Here is a 9052-nt window from a genome sequence, read left to right as displayed (position 1 = left end):
TGACATATGTAGAGTGTTTAATGACTAGATAGAACCTTACTGACATTATGAAGTGTGAAGGAGAATAGTTCAGCTTTTGAATGAACCAAAAATCGAGTTATTTGGAGCAGAATTGCAAAAGTTATTGAAGTTTTTAGACCACAAAATATTGTCTTCATACTCATGACCCAAATTTCAGGTATTGTTACATGTGCGTTTTTGATGATTTTCAGTGTTTGTTGTTAGTACATAAACCAATATCTGTGTGTAAAATACAAAAAAATACTCATCATGACGCCCCAACATCTAGGAACAAGGTGCATATTTTTTCAGATTTTTAGCTCTCTTCCTGTTGCCTCAGGACTTTTCTATGTCAGTAGTTTTCTTTACCGCCCGGTAAAGATTACATTTGGTGTAGTGATAATAGATATTTCGATAAAGAGAAAAGAGAAATCCCAAGAAGAGAAAAACGTTACAACTTATAAGAGAAGAAGAAAACACTATTAAGGAACAAGGAACAAATAAACACGTAATGCTAAAACAGAAACTAAAAGAAAAATAACAAATTAGGCAAAGTCCTAGTGACTTCCTGACTACTAAGATATAACCGACAAGAACAAAACCCTAATAGTCCTAGACTAACTAAGTTTATGACAAATATGCTCTACCTTATACTACAAGTTCTAACAGATCCTCGCACGCTCCTCCCAAACATCCACCGACGGACCTCGTCCCAAAGAAGGAGATAGCACATGAAACTGACGCAACCAATCATCTAAAGCAGTTGAAATTCTAGTTAAAGGCGTCCAAACATCATCCAGGCCAGAAGCATCACCACCCCGTAGCAAGTATTCATGAACTCCTAACGCCGATCGCCTGTAATTGATGATAAATGAAACAATGCCCGCATCCTGATTTTCCTCTTGAAGACCAACAAAAGGAACATTATCCGGAAAGATTTCCCCGTGAAAGGGAGACAAAAGTGACACATTAAAGACCGGGTGCAAGCGACGAAGTGAGACAGGTAAAAGTAACTCAGCAGCATTACGTCCCACCATGCGTTTGACTTGAAAAGGGCCAATGCGCCTAACATCGAGCTTGTTGGATGGGCGTAAAGTTCGCAAATATTTACGAGACAACCAGACAAGATCGCCCGGAGCATACGTAGCCGCTATCCGTCGTGAACCATTGTAGAAACGTGCCTGAGACTCCTTCGCCTTAGTCAGATTCGCTACTAAAGACAAATGAATCCGCTGCATGTGAGCAACAAAATCGTCAGCTCGAGGAACCCCAGACGATGCAATGAGAGAATTAAACCGCGGATGACTCCCCGTGTAGACGAAGAAAGGTGAGAATCCGGTAGAGGCCGAAGGCGAATTGTTATAGGCAAATTCCGCCAATGGTAACCATTTAACCCAGTCAGACTGATTGTCCGAAACAAAGTGCCGTAAAAAATCCTCGACCAATGCATTAACACACTCAACCTGCCCGTCAGTCTGCGGGTGAAAAGCTGTCGATGGCGCAGGAGAGACATTCAACATTTTCAAAACCGCTGTCCAAAAACGCGACATAAAGGTAGTCCCACGATCTGAAACAATAACATCTGGTAAGCCATGCAAACGAAAAATATTGGAAACAAAAGCAGTCGCTAATTCCTCAGCATTCCAAGATTCCTTCGCCGGAATGAAATGTGCTCCTTTTCCTAGATGATCAACCACCACCATAATCAAGTCAAAACCGTTTGATAATGGCAATTTCACTATAAAATCCACGCCAATCGTCGACCAAGGACGCTCCGGAATAGGCAGCGGAACCAATTCTCCCTGAGGAGGACGGCGATCCACCTTCACTCGTTGGCAGCTAACACAAAGTTTCAAAAATTTCAGCAAATCGTCTCGGACATTCGGCCAACTAAAAGTCCTGGTCAACAAATCAAGCGTTTTCATGCTTCCCCAATGCCCAGCAGCCGTCGACTCGTGCATCTGTCTGAGAACAGCGGTGTGTGCTTCCAGAGGGACATAAATCCGATCCCGCCACCACCATAAGGAATCTTGAAAGGTCAACTGCTTTGGCCGGACTCCGTGAATCAAACTGTCAGTTGCATAAAGACCTTGAAACCAAGATTGAGTTTCCATGGAGGCAGGTAAAAAGGAAGACGGATCCGAACGACCGAAAATCTTGTCCCTGCGTAGAGAAACTGCCTGAATAGCAGTATTCGCCAAATTCCGCATGCCCAACAAGACAACTTTATCCGACACGTTCTTGCCGTCCGTTAAATCCGAACGCCTAGAAGCAACACCCAAACCCCGCCGCAGCGCGGCGGATTTTGGGTTCACGGAGGCAGAGGTGCGATCAAGCCCAGTTTCAAGGCGACCTCACCGCATCGCTACCACAGTGAGAAAAATTCTCAAGGGGACCGCGGCGCGCTTGAGACCATCGCAGCGCGCCGCAGACTGGGTTTTTTTCACTAAATTTGAAAAAAACAAATGGCCGCCAAAAAAAAGTCCAAGCTTGCTTTTAACAGACAAAGTGGAAGGATTCATAGCACAGAATGCATCTGAGAAAGAATTTGAGAAAAGAAAATTCAAGACAGAACTTGAATTTGAGGAGGACAGAGGAGAAAGTTAAGTGGAAAGGGGATTTGATCGAAGGGGTGATAGGATTGGGAGATTGCTAAAGGCCTTGTTCTGTTCTATTACCAAGGATTCAACTCTGAGATAGTGCTTTGGAATCAATATTCTGTTTTGCATTCACTTAAAAGTTGATAAAAATCGATCGATCAAGTTGAACCACTGATTTCCACTTAAACCTTTTACAAATTCTCTTTTTTTTTGGTTCCCTTCATCTTGATTGATTTTCACCACTTTCCAATCACATCTTTGATCGATCCTTTGGTTTCATTCTTGAATGAATTCATCAAACATGTTCTTTGATCTATTGGTTAAGTACAGCCTTTGATCAATTTGTTATACATTTCTGCATTGGTCCGTTACTTTTGTTCTTGAATTGATCTGAACCTCTTCTTCAACCAAAAGACGTTATTAGTATGACATCATTGGCTTTTGAATCACCAATTGTATCAACTTTCCTCAGTATGATTCAGTCCAGTTGATTAAGTATACATCACTGATTGCCTTATATGGTGAAAAAATATCTAGATAGCAGGAAAATCTCATTCAACTATCTTATTTTGCTCTTCGAGCCAAACTGGGCCCCTGGGTTCCCCCTGGGGTCCCGTCAATGGGGCAGCGGCGGGTCGGACCCCAGTAAAAACCGGGACCCGGCGCGCTTTTATCCCAGTGCCACTTCAGTAGACTGAGGGTGCGGCGGGACCCCCGCGCTGCCCCAGTTTTCCGCGGCGGGGTTTGGGTGTTGCTAGAAGTAGGGTCAGCCGGATTCAATTTCCCAGGAGTGTGAAGAATTTCAAATTGAAACTGCCCTAGAAAAGACGCCCAACGAGCCTGAGAGCATCCGCACTCGTGCGGTAAATCGGGTGCGGTAAGGTTAAATTTAACGCAACCGCGGGGTCTTTTCCACACCGGTGGAAAATTAGCCCCGCGGTAGTTAACTTTTGATCAATTTGTGTTAGCAAATCGGTAAATTTACCGATTGGCTAACGCATGCATTAACACACATCGCGACTAGCTGACAGCAACTTCGACTCCAAAAACGAGACTCAACCCAACCTCCAACACCAAAGTCAACCCACACCTCCTTTTCACCTTCCACATTCACCTTCCACACACGATGAAATCCAAGCCTCACAGTCACATGAACTAAATCAAGAACAATCAATGCTGATTCATGTTGTTTCAATCTTCAATTTTTGGTGTTTTTTAATTAAAATAGCTCGATCAGATATCTTCAACTTGACTTCATACCAATCAGATGAATATGTAGAATGTCAACATTCATATAGCATGTACAGTTCAAATGAAAGAAAATCAACATTCAAAGACTAATCATGGGGGACTTTCAAGATCAAGTGATACAAATCATTAAGAAAAGTTTGGATTTGTTCAGATCGTTCAGATCGTCAATTTTTCTTTTTTAACTTTGAATCTTTAATATTTTCACAAGATCATAATTGCATGTATTCAGACTCATTAAAGGCTTGATCAATGTAGTCAAGCGTTTGGTTTTTGAACTTGAATTGATCAATTGAGTTGCTGAACAAAGTCATGTTGACTTTGTCCTTTTAAATCAAAATTGCTGATCAGGTAGATGAACAAGTATTGGATCTATGTAGATGGAGAATGTGAAAGCAACTTCAGTCCTCCAAAGAAGCGGACAGTGGCTCTATCATATTAACACTTGTGATGAAAGCAGGTGATTAGTACTTGAAAAATCAAAATGTTACCTTACTGCATGACCCGTGTGGAGCACATGCATTATCTGTAAAGTTGTAACAGTTACAGCACTGCTGATGCAAACGAGTGGGGAATTTAGTCGAGTTAAGTAATTTTTTACTTAAAGTAGGGTTTGTTACCGTGCGTGATCAAGTTAACAACCGCAAACCAGTGCGGATGCTCTGATGCGGCGTTTAATCTTGAGCGCTCATGAAATACCGAAGATTTGCATGATTGGACAAGACAGCCACCGGTTCTTTGGACCCTAATAACCAAGCACGTCACTCCTGAAAACAAGCAATGATTGCACCTAATTCCTGGTCATGAATCTGCCAATTCCTCTCGGAAGGAGTTAATTTCTTCGAATAGTACGCCACTGGTCTTAATTCACCCAAATCTGAATATTGTGATGAGATTCCTGAAAAGGCAAAACCAGACGAATCAACTTGTAAAACTCGTTTCCGATTAAAATCAAAATGTAGCAAAAACGGCGACTCAGCAAATAGTTTCCTCAAAAGATCAAAAGCAGCCTTAACCCCAGATTTCACAAGACCTCATTTAACGTCAGCTGAAGCAACGGTCAAGTCAGTTAGCGGAGACACTATTTGAGAAAAGGCAGGGATAAAACGCCGATAAAAATTTGAAAACCCCAAAAAACGCCTCAAATCAGCGAGATCCACTGGATAAGGCCATTCCGCCAAGGTAGACAACTTCTTCGGATCCATACGCAGACCGTCGGTAGAAACAACAAAACCTAGAAAAACAACCTCTTTAACAAAAAACTCACACTTCGCAGGAGAAGCTGTCAAACAATGTTCTGATAACTTAGCTAAAATGTTCCCAATATGGACCGCATGTTCTTCCTCGGTTTTTGAAAATATCAAGATATCATCAATAAAAACAAAACACGAGATATCCAAGAACTCGCGCAAAACCCATTGAATAAACCTCTGAAAAGTAGCAGGCGCATTAGCAAGTCCAAACGGCATGACAGTAAATTCAAATAAACCCCAAGGTGTCCTAAAGGCAGTTTTCCATTCGTCCCCTTTTTTAATTCTGATCAAATGAAAAGCTGATTTCAAGTCAATTTTTGAAAAAAAATTGCAACCTTTAAGTTGATTTAATAACCAAGACATGACTGGTATTGGATAACTATCACGTTTAGTTATCTTATTCAGACCGCGATAGTCAACACACGGACGATTCTTCTTACCAGGCACTTTAACAAAAAAAATTGGTGCAGCAGCTGATGAAGAAGAAGGGCGAATGAAACCTTTACCTAACATCTCGTCAAGATATTCTCTCAATTCAAGTTGCTCAGATTGGGCCAGATTGTAAAGACCTCCGAATGGGGGATCACAATTTGGTTTGAGATCAATTGCGCAATCAAAAGAACGGTGAGGGGGGAGTACAAATTCCTGTGGAAAGAAAACGTGTGAGTATTTGAAGCAAGATTTAGGAAGTTTAGAAGGAAGAAGAGGAGTATTGAGATTATTGATGATTTGAGAATTTGAGGACGACGGAATTTCAGGTGAAGAGGAAACTGTGGCTGCAATGGAAGAAACAGAAAAAGAGGGCATCCCAGATTCCGACTCACAAGAAACTACAGATAAAGACGATTTGCTCATTGACGCGACAACAACTCCATTGATGGCCAAATAAACACCATTCTTATCACAAATAGCCAAAGCTCCAACACTCTTCATCCAAGGTAAACCTAAAATAACATCTTGACCATGAATTGCTGTAACACCTAATCTCGCAGGTAACTTGATTGATGTTAAAGAACTTGATCTTGCCGTTAAAGTACCAACCCACTCCTTGTCAACAACACCACTAGAACCAGCCGAACCATCAAAACCAAAACACCTCATTGGTTCTCAAGAAGTTGTCTTGATCCGATGTTTGAGTACCAAATCATGACTTATCAAATCAGCCATCGCACCTGTATCAATAAGCGCCATTACAATGACTGGGGAACCGAGATTGGATAACGTAAATGGAACAATAAATTTTCCATTAGCCGCCTTACAGGTATCAATTCGGATTGAACTGATATCAACAAATACCTCAGATTGAACCAACTCCGGATAAATGATCTCATTCATCGCTGAAAAATATTCAGACATAAAATCATTGACCTCCAAAGTCTGTTTTTGAGATGAGTTAATAAAAGCAACCGAATTGATATTGAAGTCTTCGTTATGTTCAACTTGTTCTTCTGACGACTGAATATTGATTTGAGAAATTGGTTTGATGTTGAGAAATTGTAATTTTTCCTGTAAAGTTTTGTTCTGATTTGGACAAACACCTTTAGCATGAGAACCTTGAAGATCATAATCCTTCAAACACTTAGCACAAATCTTTTGTTCTCTACAAGCATTCATGATTTGAAAGAAAATTGACGGCTTTCCTTTGCTTGATCCGACAGTAACAGCATCCACGTCCATTGGGACAGCTTGATCTTGACGATGAATTTGAACTTGAGTTGGTCTGAATTGGTGAACATGTTGAGAATCTGGCTTGTGATGCTTTTTGATATAAGACAAATGAGTCGGTGGTAATTCAGATAATTCTTGAACAATCTCCAATGCTTGTACTGCCAATAACATCTTATCTTGTAACAACCTACTACCAATCCAGCCTTGTAATCGAACCGCTTCTGCATAAATATCCGGATCCAAACCTTTCACATATTTCAGAATTGCATCTTCAGGTGATATACTGACATGAATGACCAATGATCTGAATCTAGAATTATAATTGACAATAGTGCTTGAACCTTGTCGACAGTTGTCCAAATTCTTCCTATTGGTACAATCTTCATTCTTGTCCGCAAAGACAATTTTCAATTCTTGCAAAAATGCCGGAAACGATGATAAAGGTCCTAATTTATAATCCAAAGCCTTCAAGTCATCAAAACATCAAACGATCCTGATCCTGCCGCATTTTGTTCCAACAAAGAGTTGAACCAATAACTAGCAGTAGATCGAGGTTCAAACAAAGTCGACAACCAATTGATTTTGTACTTATCATCCTTAGTCGCGAAAAAGCCTTCATTATCTCTCATTTCTTGATAAAAATCCTGAAAGAAAGATTTCAGATGAGCAGCCGTACCACCAAAACGAATATTGTTTCGAAAACGAGGAACTTGAACATTTTGATTCAAATTTGAAAAAGCACTCGGTGGTTGATAACACTGCAAATATAATGTATTTTTCCGAGGTGAAAAATGATTACATCTATTTCACAAAATGATTAAAAATGCATTAATTCTGCATTAATTCTGCATTTTTCGGCATTAATTCTGCATTATTAATCATTTTATGCATTAATGTCAATCATTTTTCACCTGGGTAAAATACATTATTCTCGCAGTGTAAGGCGGCCTTTGAAAGAACTGATGATGATTATTAGTGAATTGAGGAATTTGTGAGTTTTGTCGAGGTTCATATTGTGGTTGAGGATGAAATTGATGCATAGATGGAATGTTAATCGGTTGAATATTAACTGGTTGAACTTGAACTCGATGAGAGTGAAATTGAGTAGGTTGATTATGAAGTTGAGGCGGATAATTAGGAGGGAATTGAGAAAAAGAAGGTAAATGAGGAATAAAATATTCTGGTTGATTAGAATGAGAAAAAGTTTGTTGTACATTCGGAGGGACTTGTTGTTGATGCGGAGGAACATCTCTTTGAATATTAAGAACATTAATACCTTGAGTCAAATCTTCTACCAATGCTTGTTGATGTTGTCCTTGATTCAAATTATTAGCTTGAAATTGTTGATTTTCATTCTGACTTAATCTTTGATTTTGATCAATCAAAGAGTTCATTTGAGCATTTGATAGTTGAAGTTGTAATTGATGAACTTGATCTTGTAATTGTTGAACTTAATTTCGAGATTGAGGCCTAGGATCAGGTCTCACACTTTCCATATCGAACAAAGAAGAGACATCTGTAGCACCAGTTCTGGGATTCCATGGATCCATTATCTTCAAATATTGGAATAAACGGATGAATTCGGTGAACCTTCTTGTGAATCTCTTCTTAATAAATGAAAACTTTCAATAAATTCTAATAACAAATAATGATTAAAGGTTCTTTCAAAATGTGAATCAATTGATATCAAACCTTGACTAGTGAATGGACTTTCTTCTGGATAATCAAAATATGGTAATTCAGAAAAAGATTCTAACAATTGTTGCGATGAAAATAAAATAATTGGATGAATATATAATTGTTTGAAAGCGTGATTAAAATCAATCCTCCACATACAAAATCATGAGAAAAAGAACTTTAATAGGAAAAAAAAATTAAATTTTGAAGATCGAAATATAAATTGTGATGGGGAACCTTGTATCTGTCAGATACAAGTCAAAGTCTGGTCTTGAACGTATAAACCCGTTCTGGTCTGGTCTAAGGAAAGTCTGGTCTTTGAAAAGCGAGAAAAGATAATAGATATTTCGATAAAGAGAAAAGAGAAATCCCAAGAAGAGAAAAACGTAACAACTTATAAGAGAAGAAGAAAACACTATTAAGGAACAAGGAACAAATAAACACGTAATGCTAAAACAGAAACTAAAAGAAAAATAACAAATTAGGCAAAGTCCTAGTGACTTCCTGACTACTAAGATATAACCGACAAGAACAAAACCCTAATAGTCCTAGACTAACTAAGTTTATGACACTTTTCTCGCCAAATGCCTTGAACAAGAAGCTTAC

This window comes from Melampsora larici-populina (genome assembly GCF_000204055.1).
Source record: "Melampsora larici-populina 98AG31 unplaced genomic scaffold MELLAscaffold_87, whole genome shotgun sequence".
In the NCBI taxonomy this organism is placed as follows: Eukaryota; Fungi; Basidiomycota; class Pucciniomycetes; order Pucciniales; family Melampsoraceae; genus Melampsora; species Melampsora laricis-populina.
This window is presented reverse-complemented; position numbering follows the sequence as displayed.